The sequence below is a fragment of the Pan paniscus genome, chromosome 2 (assembly GCF_029289425.2).
Source record: "Pan paniscus chromosome 2, NHGRI_mPanPan1-v2.0_pri, whole genome shotgun sequence".
NCBI classification, from domain to species: domain Eukaryota; kingdom Metazoa; phylum Chordata; class Mammalia; order Primates; family Hominidae; genus Pan; species Pan paniscus.
In genome coordinates, this window is record NC_085926.1 from 63,833,210 (window position 1) to 63,857,411 (window position 24,202).

The following is a 24,202-nucleotide window of genomic DNA, read 5'->3' on the forward strand; positions in this document are numbered from 1 at the left end:
GTTTGTACAAACCCCTGGGAAGTTTCCTTGACAGTTCACTGGGACCGGGAACATCAGCCCACCATACCGACTCCCCGACTCCCCGTGCCTGCGAAGATGCTGCCTGAGGAGGGAGGGAGGGGGCAGAGCGCTTGGAAAGTTTGGTTTGGGGGCCTCCTGTAATAAGAGCGTCCGGAATCCTTCTGTGACCAGGCAGGAGCAGCATTATTGGTGATGAGCGCTGGGAACCGGCGGGAAGTTTAACCTAGATCTCTGCTTTTCTGACCTCCTTACGGAGAAACAGGAGTAGAGGAAGGAATTCTCAGCTTTGAAACCTTTCCACGAATGCTTAGGGGACATTTTCTGTTGGCAATCGAAACGAATTTTGAACTTAAAGAAGATGCTTTACCTATGCAGTCTTATTTCTGTAGGATTTAAGGTACAAGTTGGGGATGTTACAAAAAGGTCATCATAACCCGGAGTGCATTTTGGTCAGATTTTTTGCGAGCTGCCAATATCACGGGGGAAAGAAAGCCAGAATTTTATTTGGTCAAATAAGCCTTTACTGCCCGTGGCTGGTGAAATCAGGGTGTAATTATTTGTTAGTTTTAAACTGTTTGGTAAAAAGATACACTAGGGAAATAGGGTATGCCTCCAAATGAAAGTCAGGCCAGGTATCTGGAAAGTGTCAGACTTTTTCTTGAGATTTTCTTTTTCTTTGAATAGTAGGCTTTTGTTGTCTAATACCTGCACTAGGCCTGGGCATACCGTGGTCAGAAAGGACTTCTGAAGTTCAGTGAACTTCGGGTTCAGTTTCAAGTTATTCTTTCAGTGAGTTAGGACAAGGCTTTGAGTGAGGTTTGGACCCGGAATACTGAGTTTATAGTCCCCGAATGCAATTTTATTTCTCACTCGTAGCCATTTATTTTGCAGAATTGTTGTCTATGGCCCAAGGATAGGTAGAACTTTGGCAACTGGAACATTTTTAAGTCCAAAGTTTGCCCATTGTTACTGTCTTCACATTTCCTTCTCGCTTTTCACACCTGCTTTTTCTTCACTTAACTCTGTTTCGGTTTTTTTGAATTGGGCGCTTTTTGGCCTTTTGGCACTCGGAGGAAGAGTAATACCAGTGACAGCCCGATGAGAGCTTCCAATTGGAACAGAGTATAGAACAAATTAGTTGATTTTTAAAATGAGAATTGCTATTTGAGGGTAAAGGAAAGCAAGGGAAAGCACAGGACTTGTTGATGATGTTGCAATATGAAAAATCAGTTGCTAGTCCGGTTTTAGTGCTGAATTGGCAGCCTGCCTGGGCTTAAAAAATTAAAATCACTAGGTGGCAACTCTCACAGTAAGCAGTTAGAGTAGAACTTTAGAGGACCTGACCTACTCTTGTTCTTAGTTTTCATTCTCTGGGTGTGGATACATATCCTATAAAAGGTTTCTAAATCTGTGTGAAAACAAGATTGTAATTATCAATAATTCTGCTGTAAAGGATGAGTTAAGTGTATTAATGTTTCAGTGGGTACCTTGAGCTGGACAGGGACCCAACCAAATTAAGGGGACTGTACCTAATTTTTGCTAGATATATTATTTTCTGTTGGGATACTTTTATCAGCATGTTTTCCATGAAGCACTAAGATGTTAAACTACCTACTTGAGGCACAAAAGGGACATGGATCTTGTTAGTGTTTTGTTTTGTTTTGTTTTTTGAGACGGAGTCTCACTCTGTGGCCAGGCTGGAGTGCAGTGGTGCGATCTTGGCTCAGTGCAACCTCGGCCTCCTCAGTGCAACCTCCACCTCCCAGGTTCAAGCGATTCTCCTGCCTCAGCCTCCCGAGTAGCTGGGACTGCAGGCGGCGGGCCACCACACCCAGCTAATTTTTTGTGTTTTAGTAGAGAGGAGGTTTCCCCACGTTGGCCACGATGGTCTCAATCTCCTGACCTCGAGACCCACCTGCCTCGGCCTCCCAAAGTGCTGGGATTACAGGTGTGAGCCACCACCTGGCCCTTGTTAGTGTTTTTTAAGGGTTCCCCTCCTCCCCCTTTTAAAGTTGTTCTAACCATTTAGAGGATGCTGTAGCTACCAGGCCACTTGGAACGTACACCTGTCTGAGTTGAGACCGAAGTTTTAAATTCAGTCAGTTCTTCATTTGTTTGTGACTTTGCGGATTATCTGGGGATATTTTAAAATCCAAGTTTGAGGATGTTCAGCACTCACTCAGTGGACCTTTATGTTCTCCTAACAGACCATTGTAGGCTGCTTCAGAAATGAAAATACATTTAATATTATCAAAACTTATTAGACTATTATTCATTCATTGTCTGGTTAAAATTATCAGCTACCAAGAAAAGATGTTTTGAAGTTGAATCCATACTGATTCCTCTTGTTAAATTGAAGAAATATGTAGATAAATTGATCATGTGAATGAATCACTGGAAGTCAGAAATGACCCTTTATTTATTTATTTTTTTTTTTGAGACGGTGTCTGACTGTTACCCAGGCTGGAGTGCAGTGGCAAGTTCTCGGCTCACTGCAACCTCTGCTTCCTGGGTTCAAGCAATTCTCTGGACTCATCCTCCCTAGTAGCTGGGATTACAGGCACGCACCACCACACCTGGCTAATTTTTTTATTTTTTATAGAGATGGAGTTTCATTCACCATGTTAGTCAGTCTGGTCTGAAGCTCCTGACCTCAGGTGATCCACCCGCCTCAGCCTCCACGAAGTGTTGGGATTACAGGCATGAACCAAACTCCTCATCTTGAAATATCTCTAGGAATATGCGCTTGACTTGAATTCTCCAATGTGCAATTTTGGACCTAGGGGTTAGAAAGCCTGGATGTGAGAGAAAGCTGCTTAACCTTGCATTAGTTATTTCATCTTTCTGAATATACTTTCCCTCTTTGGAAGATAATACTACCTACTTCTCAAGGTTATTGTAGGAGTTGAAATTAAATTAGATAACATGTGAATGACTCAGTACACACTAATTCCTTTTTACTCTTTCAACTGCTGATAACCTGACTTCTTAATTCTATATTTCTAGGTACAGGGTTTTTTAATCTGTGACCTTTGAAAAGGCTTCAGGGGATTGTAGTTCCCCTGAAATTGTATGCAAAATAATATGTCAATTTTCTAGGGTAGGTGTTCACAGCTTCCCTTGGATTCTCAAAAGGATCATTTACACGTCCCCACCCCTAAAATTCAAAACTGCTAAGCTAAGCTCTCTGCCTGTTTTTTCTTTTCACTTTTTCCTCTTGTAACACATTACTTTGATCAACTCCTATCAGGCAAGACTACCCAAGGGTTAATGCTGTGGCAGAAGGTTGGAACTCTTGATTTAGATGGAGGGAAATTATTTGTGGTTTAGGTAGTATATCATCCCTCTTCTGCCATTTAGCACAAGTAGGCAAATGTTAAGACAAAATTTGGTTATTTTTCAGAGGTCAACCTAGTTTTGTTTGCATTCTTGTATTTGTATTGCCTTATTCTTGTTCTGTAATTTGTAATATTAGTTGTTAGCATGATTAATTTTGGTGGGAAGAAATTGGTAATACATTTTGACTTTTTGTTGTTGTTGTTGTTGTTGTTGTTGTTGTTGAGATGGAGTCTTGCTGTGTCGCCCAGGCTGGAGTGCAATGGTACAGGCGCGATCTGTGCTCACTGCAACTTCCGCCTCCTGGGTTCAAGCGATTCTCCTACCTCAGCCTCCCAAGTAGCTGGGATTACAGGCGCCTGCCACCACGCCTGGCTACTTTTTGTATTTTTAGTAGAGATGGGGTTTCACCATGTTGGCCAGCCTGGTCTCGAACTCCTGACCAGAAGTGATCCACCCACCTCGGCCTCCCAAAGTGTTGGGATGACAGGTATGAGCCACTGCACCCGGTTGACGTTTTTGAAATGATTAAATGTCAACCCTGGTTGACGTTTTTGAAATGATTAAACGTTTTTGAAATGATTAAGACAAATTACTGCTTTTTCCCCCAAGGTGATTTGTGAAATTCCGGACTTCCACAGATTTTGGATTTGTGAAAGTTAACAAAATTATGTTTAGATTGAATTAATTGGTACTAATAACTGATTAGGGTTTCTATATTATTTCTATATTAGTGCCTGAACATTTAGAGACCCTTAAAAAATAAAAACTTTAAATGCCTTAGTTGCACAGCAGATTTTAAAACCTATATAGTGTCATTGTAGGAGTCAACAATGGTATTGGGAAAAATGACATCTTCTTTGGGAAGCTGTCCATAACTTCTCTAAGTCTAACCGTTGTATGGTATCAAAGTACTCTGTACCTTTTCTTTCTGCATTCTACGTGTCAGCATTTGAAACTCTGCATTATGTGATGGCTCCTTGTTTAGAGAGTAAGTTCCGTGAGGGCAGGAGTGTTGTTGATGAAGGCATATTCAGCTCCTGCACACCATTGTGCTCAGTAAATATTTGCCCCAAAAGTGGATGAGTAGAGCTACTAGGAAGATTGAATTGAGTCACTCTAGTGTGTGATTCAAATGACCAATTTTTCATTGTGTTGTGACTCCAAAAGAAGACAGTATTCTGTGTGCTTGTGTGTTTAGGGGGTGTTGCTGTATGGCCCCAGGGGAGGCCAGAAGGTTTCAGCACTTTTCGTTGCTCTGTCCTTAATATAGTGCTCCATTTACACTTTCCAGAAAGGGTACAGACAGGACATCACCTCTCTTATCTTTGATATTTAGGCAAAGAAGTAGAATAGCAACCCAGTGTGATGTCCACACTTGATGACGGGTTATTTCCTTCTCATAATTAACCTGAACATGATTGAGCCTGGGGCAAGATGGAAAAGTGTGTGGTTAGCACCTGTAGGCAACTAGAGTTCAAAAAAAAAAAAAACAAACAAAACAAGCTTGCTAGGAGTTGGATAGCCTCAGTAAACACAGACTGAGTCAACAGAGTACCACCTTTTTTCTTTCCTAGGGGAAAAAAATGGTTCATGGTTAATTAATGGAAAACAAATAGGTGTTTGTGAAGTATTTTACTGTTAAAGGTACTACATTGTGGGTATAATATCCTCTCCCTTAAATAGCATTTCTGTTTTTCTCTAGGGTTTCTTTTGTCTGCTTTTCTCCTCAACTGTTTCTTATGAACAATTTGAAACATACAAAGTAGAGAAAATATTTTAATGATCCTCCTTGTATCCATCACACAGTTTCAACAAATAATGAGTCATGGCCCAGTCTTGCTTCACCTCTGCCCTACTCCCCACAGTGAATTATTTTGAAGCATATCATTTCTTTTGGTTTTTATTTTCTGCTCACATGGACTTCAACTTATTTCCTGCAAAATGGAGGCTTTTTGTGTTCTGCACCTTTCTTTTGAGGCAAGTCAGGCTACCATCCCTGATCCTCTCTGTGGGTGTGTAAAGGTTCTGCAGATGGCAGTACTTGCAGTCTGCTTATATCTTATGTGCAGATATAAACCAAGCCTCAGACAGGAATCGGTAAAATCCAAGTTCCCTGCCTCAGCATCACCTCGTGCTTGTTGAACATTAATGCACATGTAAGGAGCAGTCAGGTGATTTGGTTACAGATCGCCCACACTTAAGAAACACCTCCATAGATGAGAATCAGCGTGGCCGTGACAGTGGGCATTGTCCTTGCTGACAGCTCCTGTGCGTGACTCCTTCCTTGTAAGCTCTTCACTAACCCGTAGGTGCAGGAACCCCCAGAGACCCAGAAAGACCCTCCTGTAGCAGGGACTTTTCCCCAGTTGCGGTGTGTGGGCCAAATCTTGCCTGCATGGTTTTTGCATTGCATTGGTTGGAATAAAAACTCAAAAGATTTCATGACACGTGAAAATTATATGAGACTTCAATGTCAGTGTCCATAACTAAATTTTATTGAAACGTAGTGACGGGCATTCATTTACTTGTCTGTGGCTGCTTGCTGCATACAGTGAACAGCAGAGTTGACTACACACAACAGAGACCATATGACCCACCAATCCCAAAACACTTACTATTGGTTCTTTACAGGAAAAGTTTGCTGACCACTGTTCTGATGAGTTCCTTGGTTGATAAAAGGAAACCCAATCTGCAGAATTGCAGAATACAGTCTTATTATTCTTGAACTGTCTATTTTGAAGGGGAGAATCTTCAAAATAATAAAATCCGTTAGTCTTAAACCAAGAGTTCATTCAATATTAAAGAAACATGTTGAGTTAGAAGGAAATAATGGAGAGTAGAAATGGTTTCACATAAGAAGGTTGCTGTCTTTGTCCACTTTTATCATTCACTATCTTTTTTTTTTAATTATTATACTTTAAGTTTTAGGGTACATGTGCACAATGTGCAGGTTTGTTACATATGTATACATGTGCCATGTTGGTGTGCTGCACCCATTAACTCGTCATTTAGCATTAGGTATATCTCCTAATGCTATCCCTCTCCCCCCCCCCCCCCCCCCCAACAGCAGTCCCAGGTGTGTGACTTTTTTATGGCATACACCTGGTTGGGAGCAGTTCACATACAGAGCACGAATAGCGCTGTTATTGCCCCAGCTTCCAAGAGCCATGGACCATGAGAATGGTGCTTGAGTTCTGTTAAGCCCCTCATGGTATGTAAATATGCAAGAGAAAGAGTCCAGAACTTTCATGGAATTTCCATTCAAATTCTCCAGAATCGCTGCCCCTGAGCTGGTTTAGAGAAGCTGAAGCCTTGTTACAGGTCTTAGGAGTTATAGGAAGAATTCACGGGGAAACAAATCTGCATTTTGATTGGAGAAGAAGGCAGACGTTGTTCTTTAGGCCCCATATCTTTATAATTTTGTGCTTACTGGAAAGTAACACCTGGCACAATCCATGCTAAATTTCTGAACCCTCATGTTTCACAATTCATGGAGACCATGCACATGTTTCCATGTGCACAGTAGGATGGGGTTCCCAAGCTGTGTCCAATTTACAGTTTTGATTGGTTCTTGTAAACTCTAATCTCAGGAGGGAAGTATGAGGTATTTATAATTCACAGTCCTGTGATCTAGGTATCACCATTATCTCCATTTTACAGATGAGGAAACTACGACTCAGAAAAGTGAGGTAGCCCGCTAAGATCACAAAGCATGTAAGAGGCCCTGTAACCCAGATCTGTCTAATTACTCCACAGCTCACGTGCTTAACCATTCTGCTGTTCCGAGCCCTTTCCAGAATGTACATGGCTTTTCATGAGCTTGAGCAGGTCACCCTAACCTTTGTTTTTCTTATCCTTGTCTAGAAATACTGACCTTTACCAAAAGCCATTTTTTTTTAAGTAAAAATATCAGAGCCTTTTCTTGCTGTGCCTTACAACAGTCGGTGTGTTGTATTTAGTTGTTCTTTTATAACATTTTTTCTTTGAGGGGGAGGGGAAGTATCTGCAGTTTGCATTAGAAGTAATTGGCTTTTTAAAAAAAGATTAAATGAAAGCTAAGGTTGCAGCAGATAGCAAACACAATCATCTGGGATTTGTGCCATTAAAAAAAATTCCTTTAGAAAGGGAGAAGTGAAATTTCACTATTTAAATAGCATTTCAGTGCAAGATTGCTTTTAATCACATTGATGTTGAAAGTTTTTATGGCAGTATTTCTAATAAATGTGCCCCTCTGATTATTAAAGTATTTTTTGATTGAAGTTCTAAGAAAAAGAAGCCTGTTAGTAGACTTAGCAGTTGGAGTTACTGTACTTTTGAGAAAAAGGCAGAGGGTTACATTTATATTCATCTTGTACAGCAGGGATTATAATAAATGAGCAGAAGAAGGAGAACGATTTTTGCATTTCACCCACTCATAACGTAAAACTAGATTAAGTATTCTTGTTCTTCTTTGTAATAAAGACCCTGCTAGCATGAAATGTTTTTTTCTCTTATATGTAAGCATATGGCAAGGAAAAAGCACTAGTTCATTATCAATTAGATTCACAATCTTAAAACAGAAACTGTTTCCCTCCCAGGTTATACAGATGTTTTCCATAATCCTGAACTCCAGTCATGCAACAGAAAAAAAGGTAATGCTTTTAACCAGTGGTCCCCAGGCTTTATATTTCAAACAAGAAAGTTTCAGAAATAATTTGGGGACTCCAGACATACGGTTATTGGCAATTTATATGTACTTACCCTCAAAAAAGTATGAGAACATTGTTTTGGAATAAAGGACAGTCCTTTAATTGTGAAAAAGCACTGTGGTCTTCGCAGAGAAGTGTATCTATTTTGGTGTTTGAGTACCATAGCTTTAAATCATTATTTCCAAAAGTGTGTTCCAGGGAACCCTGTTTCTGTGTGCTCTTGGTTGGTGTTATGCAGAAAAGAGGTTCCATATGGCAAGTTTGCAGAAGTTAGCTTTACACAGAGACAGTTCTGGGAACCCCAGTTCTAGAATTAAGCCTGGGCTCAAATCTAAGATCTAGTAGGTGAGCAATTTGAAGGAAACTGCATAGCTTTACTGAGCCTCACTTGACTCAGGTATAAAATGAGAATAATGCTAGTAACTAATAGGGGTTGGGAGAATTAAATGAGATAATGCAGGCTATCAGTAATGAAAGCACAGTGTCACAAGCACGCCTTTAATCAAGTCGTCAGCCAGGACTGTCAGAGGAGCAGCAGAAAGTGAAATGCCAGTTTTGCTTTAGCACGCAAGGTGTAGGCAGTGAGAGGAAACTCTGGCATGACAGAGTGTAGCAAATGAACCGCAGTTTTTTTCTTTTTCTTTTTTTCTCTTTTTTATTCTTTTGAAACAGGGTCTTGCTGTATTGCCCAGGCTATAGTGCAGTGGCATGATCCACGGCTCACTGCAGGCTTGACTTCACTTCCTGGTCTCAAGCAATCCTCCCATCTCAGCCTCCTGAGTAGCTGGGGCCACAGGTGCACACTACCATGCCCGGCTAATTTTTGTATTTTGTTTGTAGAGACGGGGTTTCACCATGTTGCCCAGGCTGGTCTCAAACTCTGGAGCTCAAGAAATCCTCCCACCTCAGCCTCCCGGAGTGTTGGAATTATAGGCATGAGCAATCATGCCCAAACCTCAGTTTCATGCCTTCTTGGACTCTAGTAAAAATGGGAAGTGGGAGGTGACATTTCTTAGTTCCTCCTTTAGCCACCTCTTTGACTTGCAGAGAGAGAAGCATGATGTGGGTATTTACTTTTTCCTGCTTATGCAGAGTTGTACTTGCTCATCTTCTGGAAGCCTGTAGTTTGTGCTTCTTTATGCTGCTGCTTGTAATGTTTTTCAAACCCCCTTTTTTCTGGGCAAAAAAGGTAAATTATAGGCAATGTAATAAAGTCATCATGAAGGTGGGGAGTGGATCAGAAAGATAAATGAGGATCCTACTTACATGATTTTTTTAATGTGTGGTGATAGTCATGGGGGTTTTCTGCCTGTAGAGGGAATTTAGAAAATTGCCTTTTCAGTTCTTGGAAATTTCCAATTTAACTTAGCAGTTCTTCACTTAAATTACCTTGTTCTTTTTGGAAACTATATAGAAAGATTGGTTTTAATGGAAAAAATTATTACAGAAGTTAATACATGCTCACTGTAAAGATTTTACTAATAATAGAAGTATGGAACACAGAAGCCATCATTCTGTGTAATCCCACTCTGGGCCAATTTTGTATTTTCAGTTACAGGATTTGGACTTAGGGCAAATCACACTCGATCAAGGACACCTATGTAACTACTTTGGGCAGTTACTGGTAAGCAAAACTGAAACTTGCCAACCTGGTCATTTCACTTTCTGACCAGTTTCAGACCATGTCCTTTAGTAGGCCTCAGTGTATTTTGTTTATTTTGTGATTACTGCCTTGAGAATCCTCTGACTGTTTTGCCTTAACTTCACTCATTTAGCTTTTATCCCATGTTCTCTGGGCCTCATGCTAGGCTAGATAAAGTCTGAGGATACAACTCCACAGAAGGTGAGAAAGCACAGTCCTAACTCCCAAGTCAGGCAGTTGGTCAGCAGATATTTAAGTGCCAGGTTTTCTGATGGGTGTTAGGGATAGAGTGACACAAATCAGATGGAGCCCCAGCCCTCTAGGGAAGTGAGATACAGTAAATACACAAATATTTCCAAGGACTGTTGAATGCTGTGAAGTCAAAGTAGGGTAATGAGTTGGGGTTAGGGGGATTCTAACTAACATGATCAAGGAAGACTTTTCTAAGCATTTAACATTTGAGCTGAGACCAGAATGCTGAGAAAGAAGTAGCCACAGGCTGGGCGTGGTGGCTCACACTTGTAATCCTAGCACTTTGGGAGGCTGAGGCGGGAGGATCACTTGAGTTTAGGAGTTTGAGACCAGCTTGGCAACATAGTGAGACCCCATCTCTACAAAAAAAATTAGCTGGTCATGGTGACCTGTAATCCCAGCTACTCAGGAGGCTGAGGTGGGAGGATCACTTGTGCCCAGCAGGTCGAGGCTGCAGTGAGCTGTGATTGCGCATACTGGACTCCAGCCTGAGCAACAGAGCAAGACCTTGTCACAAAAAGTAAAAAAGAAAGAAGCAGCCATCAGATCATCTGGAAGGGGCACTCTGAGAAGGGAAGGGGGAGGAATGTAGGGAAATAATGCTGACAAGGTTAGACTGTAGAGGCCAAGGAAAGGATTTAAGTGTAATGAAAGTTGGGGGGATAGTTGGTGGTTAGGGGTAGCTTCAGCAAGGGAATGATCTAATTCATGTTAAGATCACTGGCTAATATGTGGAGGGACTGGCTGACCAGGTTAGAGGTAATAGTGGCTTGGACTTTGCTAATGGCAGTGGTAATGCAGAGAGGTTATCCTGTTCAGGATATGTTTGGAGGTGGAGTTTACATGATTTGATGAAAAATTGGATGTGGATGAGGGAGAAATATAAGAATTGGGATTTGGGGCTTGAGCAACTGAATGGTACCACTTCATGAACTGAGGAATGCTGGAGAATGTGGGAGACTCAGGGTCAGCAGCTCTGATTTTGGCCACACTGCTTTTGACGTACTTAGTGGGCATTCATGTGCGGCTGTGGTGTCAGCAGTTGAATACACAATCTGGAGCATGGTGGAGCAGTCTGGGGTGGAGACTGGGTCAGTCTGTATCCTCAACATACAGAGGACATGGAAAGTCGTGGGACCTAGGTTTGTTTCCTAATATAGGAGTGTCAATAAAGAATCCATTAGGGCCAAGGGCTGAGCCTTGGGTCCCTCCACAGTGAGGTGGTGGGTGGGCGAGGAGGACTCTCCAGTGAGGCAGTAAGGAAACCAGATGAGTGTGGCGGTGGTGAATCTGGGAAGAGAGAAGAACATGCTTTAAGTGAGGAGTGATGGTCTCTGTTATATGCTGCTGTGAAGTAAAGTCAGGCCAGAGAATCGATCTCTGGCTTTGACAGTATGAAGGTCATTAATGACCTTAATCTGGAGAGTTGGGGAGGCAGAACCCTCATTGTATGGGGAAGTGATAGCCTGAGCTGAAGAAGTGGAGAGGGCAAGTATGGACAGCTTTTTAAAGGGTTTCACTTTGAAAGGGGATTGGAGAAATGAGGCAGTAGCAGGATGAAGACATGGGGTAAAGGATCTAAGGAAATGATGAGGAGGTTTGTTTTATTTTATTTGGATAGTATTAGGGAATGTTTGTCTGCCACTGGGAATGATCCAAGAGTGAGGGCTAATTGGTCACATGTGAAAAGAATTGATAATCACAAGTATAGTACCTTGAGTTGGAAAAAGGAGATGCAACTCAGAGTCCACATGGACAGGCTGGTTTTGGATGGAATCAGAGACTTTATCACATTCTCATGAGAGGAAAAGCATGTGGATTCAGTTGCAGGTAGGGATGTGGAATTGTGGAATAAGATGGTTAGTTCATTCTGGTCATTTCTGTGAAGGAAGAGGGAAGTTGGGAGATCATCTGTTCACAGTAAGAGGAATAGTTTTGTCTTCCTTTTTAAGTATCCAGGCAAGGATACAGGGATACAGCCAAGTAACAACAGACATTTATGCATCCTTTGTAGTAGGGATCCCCAACTTCTTGGCTGTGGATCAGTACCTGCCTATGGCCTGTTAGGAAACAGGCCACACAGCAGGAGGTAAGTGGGGGTGGGGGACTGAGCATTACTGCCTGAGCTCCACCTCCTGTCAGATCAGTGGCATTAGATTCTCATAGGAGCACAAACTCTGTTGTGAACTGTCCATGCCTGGGATCTAGGTTGCGTGCTCATTATGAGAATCTAATGCCTGATGATCTGAGGTTCCCCTGACACCCCCAACCCTGGTCAGTGGAAAAATTGTCTTCCACGAAACTGGTCTCTGGTGTCATAAAGATTGGGGACTGCTGCTTCAGAGGCTTCCCAGCACCCTTAGAAGAAAATGTTAACTCCCTAGCAAGGCCTGGATAGTGGGAGTGTGTGCCCAGAAAATCAGAAATCTCAGCAACTTGAGGTGGAATCCTGTCAGAGCACTGGGGTGAAGAAGTAGAGATCAGGAAAGGAAGGCTTCCTGGAAGAGGCGAAGGGGGAGAGTTGGAGAGTTAGCCAGTCTGGTGTGGAAGCAGCTTGTGAGGCTGGGGCATCAGTGTGTGGGAGCCTGGAACTTGTTGCAGCCTTGGCAGGTAGGTAGTGGAGGACAGGAGATGGGAGTAGATATGTTTGAAAGATCACTATGGTAGCATTGTAGAAATGAATTGGTGGTAGCTAAAGTTAAGGGCCAGTTGGGCATGTAGCCACCTCCCTAATGTGAAATCCCCAAGTTTCTAGGTAATGATAAATGGAGGAAGTGGAATTTTAAAATGTACTTATACAATCAAATGAATCAAAATGAATTGTTTCTCCCCGGTAAAACCCTTTAATGGTTTCTATTTGCTTGCCTTTGTTCGTTCACACAACACATATTTATTGAGCATCTACTTTGTGCTAGGTATTGTTCTTATTTTCAGAAAAACAACAGCAAAGAACTGCCCTCTAAAGGTTTATTTTAGTGGAGGAGACAGGCAACAACAGCGAGTTAAAGAAAAGTATATGGCAGGTGGTAAGGGGTGTTTTGGAAAAAGATAAAGTATGGGAAATACAATTTTAAATGGGGTGAGAAGGGATTTTCTGAATCGTGACTTGTAGTATGTGAGAGCTTCAGTCGTGCATATTGTGGATAAGCTTTCACACAGAAGGAACAGCAAATCTGAAGTCTCTGGTTGGAGAAGACCTGGTGTTTTGAAGAACAGCAGGGGGCGGAGTGGCTGGAGAGGCCGGCGTGGAGAGAATGCTGTGGAAAAAGGTCAGGTGCTGAAGGGTTATGAGTGAGTTGGGCAGGCAGATCACACAGGGCCTTGTAGCCCACTGAAAATCCAAATCCTTTACTGTTGCCTACAGGCTCCACTTGGGCTTTTTCCCACTCCTCAGTTCTTGCATATGCTCTTCCCACTGACGGGCTACTGCTTCTCCTGCTGCCCCACACCTCTTCCCTGATGGTTTCTTCTAAACCTGCTAGACTTAGGTTAAGTGTCACCGTTTTTTTTAATTTGTCCTAATGTTCTCCCTCCCTTTGCCCCCCAATGCCCAACAGGCTCCAGTGTGTCATGTTCCCCTCCCTGTGTCCATGTGTTCTCATTGTTCAACTCCTACTTATGGGTGAGAACATGCGGTGTTTGGTTTTCTGTTCCTGTGTTAGTTTGCTAAGAATGATGGCTTCCACCTTCATCCATGTCCCTGCAAAGGACGTGAACTCATTCTTTTTATGGCTGCATAGTATTCCGTGGTGTGTATGTGCCGCATTTTCTTTATGCAGTCTATCATTCATGGGCATTTGGGTTGGTTCCAAGTCTTTGCTATTGTAAATAGTGTTACAGTAAACATACGTGTACGTGTGCCTTTATAGTAGAATGATTTATAATACTTTGGGTATATACCTAGTAATGGGACTGCTGGGTCAAATGTATTGCTGGTAGGAGTCACCTTCTTGAATTTTCCACATCACTCTCTATATTGCTTTATAGCCATTACCAAAAGATATCCATTGCTGTCTGGTATCAACATAAACCAAGCCATCACTCTTGCTGAAAGGTGCTGTTATTGTTAGATTTGGGGTATAAATGCCAGGTAGAAGGAATTATCATGAGAAGTGTTTACATAGGTCTTGGCTAATTTGCACAATTGGCCCGGAGGGGGAAAACAGTATAGACCACCCACTAATAATAATTCTTGTTGAAGGAGGGAGATAACATTCACGGCATAACACTCCCCTGTTGGTGATAGAGTGTGGTTCGTCTTTGGTTCCAACGTCCTGGTATTCTTTTTTGGTTGAGTAACAATAAGCCGTGAAGAGAGAAATGGTTTTGGAATAGCTGGTATATACAAATAAATGACAGTGTGCTTGAATCCCTCTGTTACATCACCAGGGTTTTCTTTCCCAAGATAAACTCTGTGCTTTTTTTCAGCCTCTGAATAGGATATTTATTTTCTCCCTTCCCTTTATTTCTGTTTCTAGGCCTTTTTCTTTCCACTCTGATGAACTACTGTACTGGAGACAGACTCGGTGTCTGCTGTAGATTTTAAATGCTACACTTTCTGTTCCTCTTATCTTAGCCCCATGTCTGGTGAGCTTTTCATTGTTAACTGGCAGCTGCGATGGCTATTTCTTCAAAAGATGTTGTTGTTTGGTAGATGTTTTCTTAAAAGCTGGTGGCTGTTGCTGAAAATAATCTGTGTTATGTGAGTTTATAATCTATTCATGAATCATATTCTCATTGTGGTTGTAGTTACGCTAGGGTAACAAATACAACAATTAATTTTTTTATTCATCAATGCTGGGTAGTCTTTGTAGAAATTTCACAAAGATCCTCTTTTTTTCTTCACTAGTAATTCTGAAGTAAAAATAGCTACTGAAGGCTGAGCGCAGTGGCTCACGCCTGTAATCCTAGCATTTTGGGAGGCTGATGTGGGAGAATCACTTGAGCCCAGGAGGTTGAGGCTGCATTGAGCTGTCTTCATGCCACTGCATTCCAGCCTGGGTGACAGAGCAAGACCCTTTCTCAAAAACAAACAAAAAAACAGCTACTTATATATAGGATTTAGATAGATGGCAATCAAGAATTATGAACATATGACAAATCCTTATAGCTATGTGGTTGCATACCTATTTTATTTGAGTGCCAAGGTATTTTTGAAAAGTAATTGATAACTTAAAAAATTAAGCATCTTAGACAATACCTGGTAGAAAGTAGTGGTAGTAATAATAGTAGCTCTCATTCTTTGAGCACTTACTGTGTGTGTCACGCACTGAGTAAAGAGCTTTACATGGACTGCCTCAATCCTTACAACAGTAGTCTGAAACAGGTATTTATATTATCCCCGTTTTAAAGAGGAAACTGAGGCTCAGGAAAGTTACACTGTCCCAAATCTCACTGCTTATGAGTGGCAAAGCTGCGATTCCTGGTCTGGCTCACCCCATAGCCAGATGGTTCCCTGATTTATCAATTCAGCAGTGGCTTATTTCTGCATGTTGAGCTGACATTTGTGGGGACAACAGGAATAGGCTTTTATTTATTGGTAAATGAGTAAAGCATCAGGCGCACTCCAGAGAGCAGTTTAAAATCAGGGAATTTGCTTGGTTAATGTTTTAGATAATAGCAGCAGTAGTGAAGTTCTGGTGGAGAGGGGGAAATGGATTATCTCAGGACCTTGGGCCTAAAACCTTTGGGAGGCTTGAGTGTGCATATTAGTCCACATAAGGGTTCATCTAAACTCTATAGGGTATATAGTTTGTAGAATGCATGGTGGAGAAATGGTTAACTCTGAGAAAGCAAATCCTAATGGTTAGTTGAGACAGGTGAAAACAATTCAGAAATTAAACATAAAAGGGAAATGGCGTATTTATTACCCATTTAGGACAATGTCTACATCTGAGAAGATAAACACAACTATTACAACATTTTAGAATAATGCATGGAAATCATTGTAATCCAAAGATTATCCAGGAAGCTTTCTCTCTCTCTCTCTTTTTTTTTTTTTTTTTGTTTGAGATGGAGTCTCGCTCTGTTGCCAGGCTGGAGTGCAGTGGCGCCATCTTGGCTCACTGCAACCTCCGACTCCCTGTTTCAAGCTATTCTCCTGTCTCAGCCTCCCAGGTAGCTGGGATTACAGGCACGCGCCACCATGCCCAGCTAATTTTTGTATTTTTAGTAGAGACCGGGTTTCACCATGTTGGCCAGGATGGTCTCGATCTCCTGACCTCGTGATGCGCCCGCCTCTGCTTCCCAAAGTGCTGGGATTACAGGCGTGAGCCACTGCGCCCGGCCTGCCTTTCTTTTGAAAATTAGAATTGTTAATTTTTACTCGTACCCATTAAGCAAGGCTCTGGTTGATATTAAGTAACTAAGTAGATTGATCTGACCTCTCATTCTTTTTTCCCCGTCTCTGCTTGCCCGGGTGGTAATGCTACCCAGAAAGGAAATAAGTTCAAACAACAACAAAGGACAGAACTTTTCATCAGATATTTTCTTTAGACTTGGTCATGTTACATTACTGTGGCCTTACCTGTGTGTGTCAGGGTGGGCATAAGGCCGATGGGAGTTTGCTCAAAGACCAGGCCAGCTTGCTCTCTCTGACCGCAGAGCCTGTCCCAGAACCCTGTCCTTGGCTCATCACACAGTGGTTCACACTGTGTATTGCCAGTGAGCTGACCGACAAGTAGTGGAGAGATGACTGAGAGGCTCCCCGATCCATCCACAGGAACTGGGAATTACCTGCCCAGTAGTCTTTGGCAGGAATCTAGGGTTTTGAAATGGTTATGACTAAATAGGACATAATTTTTTTAACATGAAAAATGGGTCTTAATATATATTTTAATGGTTCTGAAATAGTGCCGAGGACTTTGAGAGGTCAGGCTTTAATGCTTGATTTGGTAAAATTTACCAGCCCCTGTTCATAGACAGATTTTCCTTGCATTTTAAAAGATAAGTTTTTATTTTTATTCCCAAATCCCCAGGAAATTTTAAGTGCTGTCAGTTTTGTGAAAAGGTAACTAGAGAGTGAGTAGGGAATATACCTTGCAAGCTATTGGTTTGGCATCATTACTCAAATTCTTATTTGCCTGATGAAGATATCCTGTAGTAGGATCCCTTTGTGTGTAGCCCCTCCACAGCTTTCCCTGGAAGGCCTTGGCCATAATTCTGTCTATATCTGGGCACTGTCAAATGAAGAGAGAAGTCCAGAGTGGAAGAATAGCCACTTGATCTTTTTCAAATCCCAGAGTTTACAATTTTTTTTTTTTTTTTTTTTTTTTGAAGATGGAGTCTCACTCTGTTGCCCAGGCTGGAGTGCAGTGGCTCAATCTTGGCTCACTGCAAGCTCCACCTCCCGGGTTCACCCCATTCTGCCTTAGCCCCCTGAGTAGCTGGGACTACAGGCGCCCACGACCACGCCCGGCTAATTTTTTTGTATTTTTATTAGAGACGGGGTTTCTCCGTGTTAGCCAGGATGGTCTCGATCTCCTGACCTCATGATCCGCCCGCCTTGGCCTCTCAAAGTGCTGGGATTACAGGCATGAGCCACCGCACCCGGCAAGTTTACAAAATTTTTAATGGATTCGAATCTATCTGTACTGCTTAAGAATTTTTGCACCAAGTTTTAGGACACTAGACAGGTGGCTACTTCTGTGAAGATACAATAAGAACTTGTGCATTGATTTTGTTAAATATGGCTGTTGATTGCCGTATGTGGCTTGGGAGAGTAGAATGATGCTGTTTCAAAGAACTGCTAAGAAAATGAAGGTGAGACACAAGGATCTAGAAGAGGTGGACCCTTAACGCTGGAGTTAATGGCATATACAGTAGAAGTTTTGTTTGTTTGTTTGTTTGTTTGAGAGAAGGTCTCACTGGGTTGCCCAGGCTGATCTTGAACTCCTGGGCTCAAGCATTCCTCCTGCCTCGGTGTCCCAAAGTGCTGGGATTATAGGCGTGAGCCACCACATCCAGCCTACAGCAGAAGTTTGCTGATTTATTGTTTCTAGTGCTGATCTTCTTGCTGTTACTAACTTGTAAGCACCCGCCCCCAAAAAAAAGTAGAGGAGAAAGCATGAAGCTTAATTACCCCAAGTTGTATTATAACTCTGATAAAGGTTTTGTAGGCAATAGCTGTGAATACCCATGTGTGGAATCTATGCTTATAGTGTGTCTGGCCTTGACTAGGTTGTCAGGGGCTCAGGGAGAGCCCCTGGAGGCCATAGAGGACACTTCGGGACTTTCTCTTGCTACAGAGAGCAAACTGAAGGCCCCTGGCTAATGAGGCCGCTACAGGTCTGATCCAGTGTTCTCTTTTCCTTATGGCCTTTTTGTCTTCTCTTCAGAGAAAAGGAACATTATTGCCATCTATTTTTTTATTTTTTCAAATACCCTTGACTGTATTTATTCTGTATTAGGTGATCTCCTTTGTCTCCACCCATACCCTCTTTAAATTGCCCCACTGCCCCTGAAACTTTTACTTTAGGAAAAGAGTTTACGTTAAATGCTGCTCTCTTTTAGTGTCTCCCTTGTCATTTAGGTGACATGGGTGGCAGATGTAAGTTTTAACGATAATAAAACTGTGTCAAAGGAAAGAGAAGCCTGAAGTTTGGAAGTAGACACAGGAAGGACGAGGGTGTGGGCTTTGAAATCAGGGATTCTCAAACTGGGGTTATTTGAGCAATGGGAGGTCCTTGCATCACTTCATCTATATGTGCGAAATATTGGCCATATTTACCTGAGTACAGTTTTCTAGGGAGAGAAAATATACCTTCCAACATATTTTCAAAAGCCCTCATGGCTCAATAGTGTTTAGCACCACCAATGAATATCCAAAGTGTTTTTTTATAAGATCATCACAAATTTCCATTATTATTTTACTTGTACTTAAAGCAGGTGTTTGTGCAGGTTCCCATATTCAAGGTAATTAAAAATTTTTTTAATTTGGTTTCTAAATGTTTTGTTTTGCTTAGTGCATTCACTGCTGTGTTTTCTGCAATATCAATTACAGAAACGTACAGTATTTTGGCTGCATTAAAAGTTAAGAGTCAGAAGTAGGCCAGGCTGAGAAGATGAACCTTTTTTTGTCATAGTAATACCACATAGGCATGCATCATTTCAGATAGACAAAAAAATTTCAGTCCTACCTGAGGTTTTGGAACTGAAGTTATTTGTAAATTAAGGGCAAATGGGAGACAAACTTTAGGACTTGAGGTGGCAGCCAGGGTGATCTTTCTAATACTCTCATATAATAGGGTCTTGTTCTTGCTTAAATGACTTCATTGATTGCCATTGCCCTTAGGGTAAAGGTAAAACTACTTAATGTGGCTGGTGGACAGTGTTGTATTTGCCTAAGGCCACCACAGCCTCTGAACTCCTTGGCTTTTTCACAGGTTATGTGCTGTCCCTGTGTAGGTACACTTTCCTTTTTCCCAGACAATTTCCCTCTGCTCCTTTCCCGTGACCCCTTTCCCCAACAAAGAGAAAATTACTTCTCATCTCTTAGATCGGGGCTTAGGCACTAGTTCTTCCAGGCAGCTTCCCCAGGCCTCTGGTCCAGTTTTATGTCTGCTCCTTGCTTTTTGTGTTCAGCCATAGGGAGATTGTTACATGTCATCACAGATAGATCTAATTTTATTCAACTACCACCTAGTTTTTGGTATTATGGGTGTGCTATTCTTGTTTAAACTTGACCTTTATGGATGGACATACAGACTCTTGGCAGTGTTGCTGCTTTTACCGACAGTCCTACAGTTACTTTTACAAGTTTATTTGCAGTAGTGATGCTTTTGTTTGCTTGTTTTGTAAGTAAACTCAGACAACTTAAGAGTGTATCTAAAGAGGTAATGTCAAAGTGCCCTCCAAAAAGGCTCTACTAGTTTCAGGTGTCAGAGGTCTATCTAGATGACAGAGAAGTATGTTTTATGGCTAGGGACATGTTTCCTTTCTCTCTGAGTCTCTCCCTAAGGAACTGGCAGGCTCTACCTTTTTTTCCTGTGTCTCCCTTTCTTCAAGTTTTGGGCTGTTGAAATTATAGTTTTCTGTCCTGTAGAAACTTAGAGCCCTGTGATTTTAAAATGCAGTCTGACCTTCAAAGTAGTCAATGTTGTTGTTAAAGGAAGAATTAATTGTAGGCTTCCTGGTTATAATAATGTTCTTCATCCAGCATCTGAAAGTACCTAGGACATTAGCTTTTTTAATCCACACAAAATCTGAGGTACAGTTTTTGCCACTTTGTTGTTGACTTTCTTCATGTACTCTGCAAGCCCTGGCCTCCACAGTCTCAAAAGCAAAAACTGTTTTTGCCTCCCTCAAGAAAGTCTGTGATGAGTGAACTATATATCTTGTAACAAGATTTTGGGGTTGAACAGGAAACAGAATGTTAAGTGACTATAGTTTCAGCTACTTTTCTTTTGCAGAAAAGGGAAGTAAAATTTCCCTGTGACTGTGATAATGTCCCTTGTATCCCTCTCAATTAAGTGGTATTCTCTACTGGGTATTGAAATAAACCTGTGCAAAGTAGTTTGTTATATAACATTTAATGGGCAATAAAGGGGTGCGCAGTGGTTACTGCTGAATGGGTAGTCAAGTTGATGCTTCCTAACTGTCGTTACCTATTGGAGGGAGTGGCTAGTTGATTTTCTCTTTTCTGTTTTTTTTTTTTTTTTTCCTAAATTAGCTAGTATGGTTATTTATTTTAAGATATGACCCTGGGTTTTCCAAAACAGTGGTGATTGGAAATTGCGTAGTTGGTTGAATCACAAATGTTGTACTTAAAAAGCTACTTATGTTCATCATTGTTTTTAGAATCATCAATTGGCCTAACTCCTTTGCAGCTAATTGCTGACACTGTATTCGTATTGAGAAGCCAAAGACTAATTCCTCCAGGAGCTGGGGAAGTCTGAAACCACCCCCTTGTGTCCTGTCCTTTCATACTTCTTGCCAGCTGGCAGCCTCTTCCACCTCCCACAGCCTACTCATTCCTGCCTACTCGGAGGCTATGATAGAGTCTGGCCTCTTTGGCGCACAGTGTCCTGATGATTTGCCGCTTCTGGGAAGAAGATTCACAGAGGGAAAGAACTGCTGGTTTTCTGGGTTCTTGGGGGCAGGGGATGTTTTTGTTTATGCTTATGGGAACCACTCTGAGCCATGGGTGGAGAAATCATACAGTCATCCTACTTCTTTCCAGAGATCAAAATTGAATAGGGGTGGGGCACTAGGAAAGAGATGTTCTTGGTGAGAGGCAGAAAGAGAATATTTCTAGATGGGAACTGAAGGAATAGAGAGTGAATTGAGGAGTATTATGTTGTGGTGACTCAGTTTTTAAAGTACTTCCTCTCTGAGTTCCTGTAATCACCAAGAATTTTGTGGGAACTTAATGTTTGTTGCACAGCAGCATCAGATTTCTGGGTTAGAGTCCCTACCGCACTTACCACAGACCTTGGGCAAGTTATTTAACACCTTTTTGTTTCAGTTTCCTCAAAGTGGGCAAGGATTTGAATTGTGTCTCCCCCATAGGGCTCTTACGAGAATGCTTTAATTAATGTAGAGTTTCTCAGTCTCAACACTGTTGACATTTGGGCTCAGATAATTCTTTATTGTGAGAGAATGTTCTGTGCATTGTAGGATTACAGTAGTTAATCTTGCTGTGTGTTAGCAGCCTCTCTGGCCTCTACCACTGGATTCTAGTTGTGACAACCAAAAATGTCTGCAAACGTTGCCAGTGTTTCCTGGGGGCAAAATTGTCTGTGCTTGAAAACCACAACTTTAATATATAGAAAGCCCTGAGCACAGTGCCTGGTATGTAGAAATGTTCTTCAGTGTTTACTGCATAGTAGGTAGCTTAGTAAAGGTAATGAATGAATGAATGAATGAATGTTGATGCTGCTGCTCTTCCACTATTGAAAGAGTGCTAGTTCCTTTCTCAACAGTCACATTATGGAGGAGATCACTTACGGCGATTCTTGTGGCCCTGCAGTAACTAAATTATTTGGAGTGGCTACCAAGGGGAGCACTGTCTCCCTATCTTGAGTTTCACTGGTATTGCACAGTGGCACCTATGAAGTTCCAGAGTAGCCCTTGCTCTGTATAGTCTTATTTCCAAGATGCCTACTTTTCTCTTGTTTTAGTATTTCTGAAATCAGAATGGATGATAACATTTAAGGGTACATTAAAAAAAAATTTATTCCCCCAAAGCTATTCACACACACTCGATGGCAGCTTTGACATTAAGGAATGTGGTATTTCTGTGAATATCTGGGCTTTGCAACTGAATTGGAAGCTCCTTATGGGCAAAGGCTATAATACTGTGCCTTTTTTTCCCCAGTAGTGAGCTCAGTGACTGGAACATACTGCTTCAAACTTTTGAACAGTCTGCACTTTCCTGTGTTCTGTGATGATGCCCTTAAACTGCCTTTCGTATGGTTTTGGACCTTTATACAGCTCAGGACAACAAACAGTACAGTCTTTCACATGATGATATTAGTACCAACGGTTTTTTTTTCAGTAGTCACTGTTTTGCCCTTTCAGCAATGAGTTTGAGTGGTTATTTGATCATTTTACTGCATTTTGCTCATTATAAAAGTGAGTATACAGCACAAACTAATGTCCAGATGCTGGGGATAAACAGATATGTCGAACCTTATGTAGCAGGGTTGCATCTTAAGTGTTGTTAGCTTAGGCAAATTGTACTATATGCTGTAAAGAAAGAAAAATAGTGTGGCTAATTTTACCAGTCATTCAATGCATATTGTTTTGAAATATGCTTGGAGTAGGAGGTATGAATCAACTAAGATGTTAAGATGTAAGTCCCATGAGGGCAAGGTTTTGCTCACTACCATATTTTCATGTAGAAAGTACCTTAAACATAGTAAACACACAAATAATTGTGGAACGTTAGTCGCTTTTCCCCTATTCAGTCTCAATTCCTGCAAGTCTCTCAAACTATAAGCATCACATTGTCCTGTGATTCTGGTATTTAATTATATGGATTTTTTTTTCATACAATAAGGCCTCTAAATGCAAGCCAGCTATCTCACCTGGTTGAAACAGCCATCTGTGCTAACATCAGTGACACAGCTTACTGTCTAGGACTTAACTGGTTGGCCTCCATGTGGTGTCTGTGAAATTTTCAAGGATTATATTAGCTGACTTGAAAATAGCCAACTGAATCCTCCCTTAAAATGGAAACCTGCTATAAAATCAAGACAGAGGAAAATCATTAGATATACAGTAAGTTATGACCTCAATAATATGTTAGGTGGTCTTACGCTAGTCAAGAGACTGTCGTGTTTACCTTTGAAGTGCTGGAAATGTATCCCTTCAGACTGAGTCCCAAAGGTGAGGTCTAAGTAGAAATTTTGTGATTTGAGGTGGGGCATACAGGATCCTAATAACCTCCTGTTTGACTTTCTCACATATGGTTTTGTGTAGGAAAGTAGGGGGAACTGCCTGTGATAGGTTCTAGGTAAATATTTGTTGATAGATTTAACCTCAGATTGTAACATAATGAAAGAGGTAATGATCTCTCCTTGAATACAGCTTGGTTTTTCTTTATCCGTGATTGTACTCAGCCCATATTTTGTACCTTTGACTGGTTGGTCCATTTTCTAGTCTGACCCTTTCAGTCCCAGTGGAATATTCAAGCTATAGTAAAGAATGAAAACATTATCATTTTCAAATGACCACAATCTAATTTGTAAGTGTTCTACAACTGAAACTCATTTAAAGAAAGGCAACAAGCTCAATGATAAGAAGTCTAAAAAATAAGAGTGAAAATGTTCCTGCCTAGCCTAGTGTGATTATTTTTGCTGTTCAGTTGCATAGGCAGGCTGCCAGAAGATGGGGGTACGAATTAATTAACCGTTTGCAGAGATATGGCCATGTCATTACTGATAAGCATGGACGTAAATAAGGCAGTGTGTCGACTGTTTTTCAGAAATGAGGGAGGACAGAAATATGTTAACAAAAATAAAATAGACCAAAGGCTTAGTAGGGGAAAAGAATAGTTTCTGTTGGTTTCCATTTATTAGCCCATAAAGTTCTTTTTTCTTCTTGTCTTTAAGTGCTGAATGTGGGGAGGAAATGTGGATTGTCACATTAGTTTTTTCAAAAATACTTGAATGGTTTATGCCTCAAATGAACATATTTGGAACTCAACCCCTACTCAAATCATTTTCAATATAATTTTTTTGTACACCATAGTTTGGGGTAATAGAGGTTTATTAGGCCAGTGGTGAATTTTAAGTAGTAGTATGTGTAAAAGTAACTT

At 41.4% G+C, this 24,202-nt stretch overlaps 1 protein-coding gene across 7 annotated transcripts in view; it reads left to right on the plus strand.

Moving 5' to 3' along the window:
* ATXN7 (ataxin 7) overlaps positions 1 to 24,202 on the plus strand; it is a 137,482-nt gene that overhangs the window by 48,621 nt on the left and 64,659 nt on the right. Inside the window, exon 1 of one of the 7 annotated variants that reach the window (XM_063602799.1) lies at positions 12 to 7,991. The exons of 5 other annotated variants lie outside the window; for them this stretch is intronic. The gene's annotated coding sequence lies outside the window, so the exon portion shown is untranslated. Of the gene's footprint in view, positions 1 to 11; positions 7,992 to 24,202 lie in introns of those variants that run through there. One more of the 7 variants, XM_055110101.2, reaches the window with a different exon arrangement.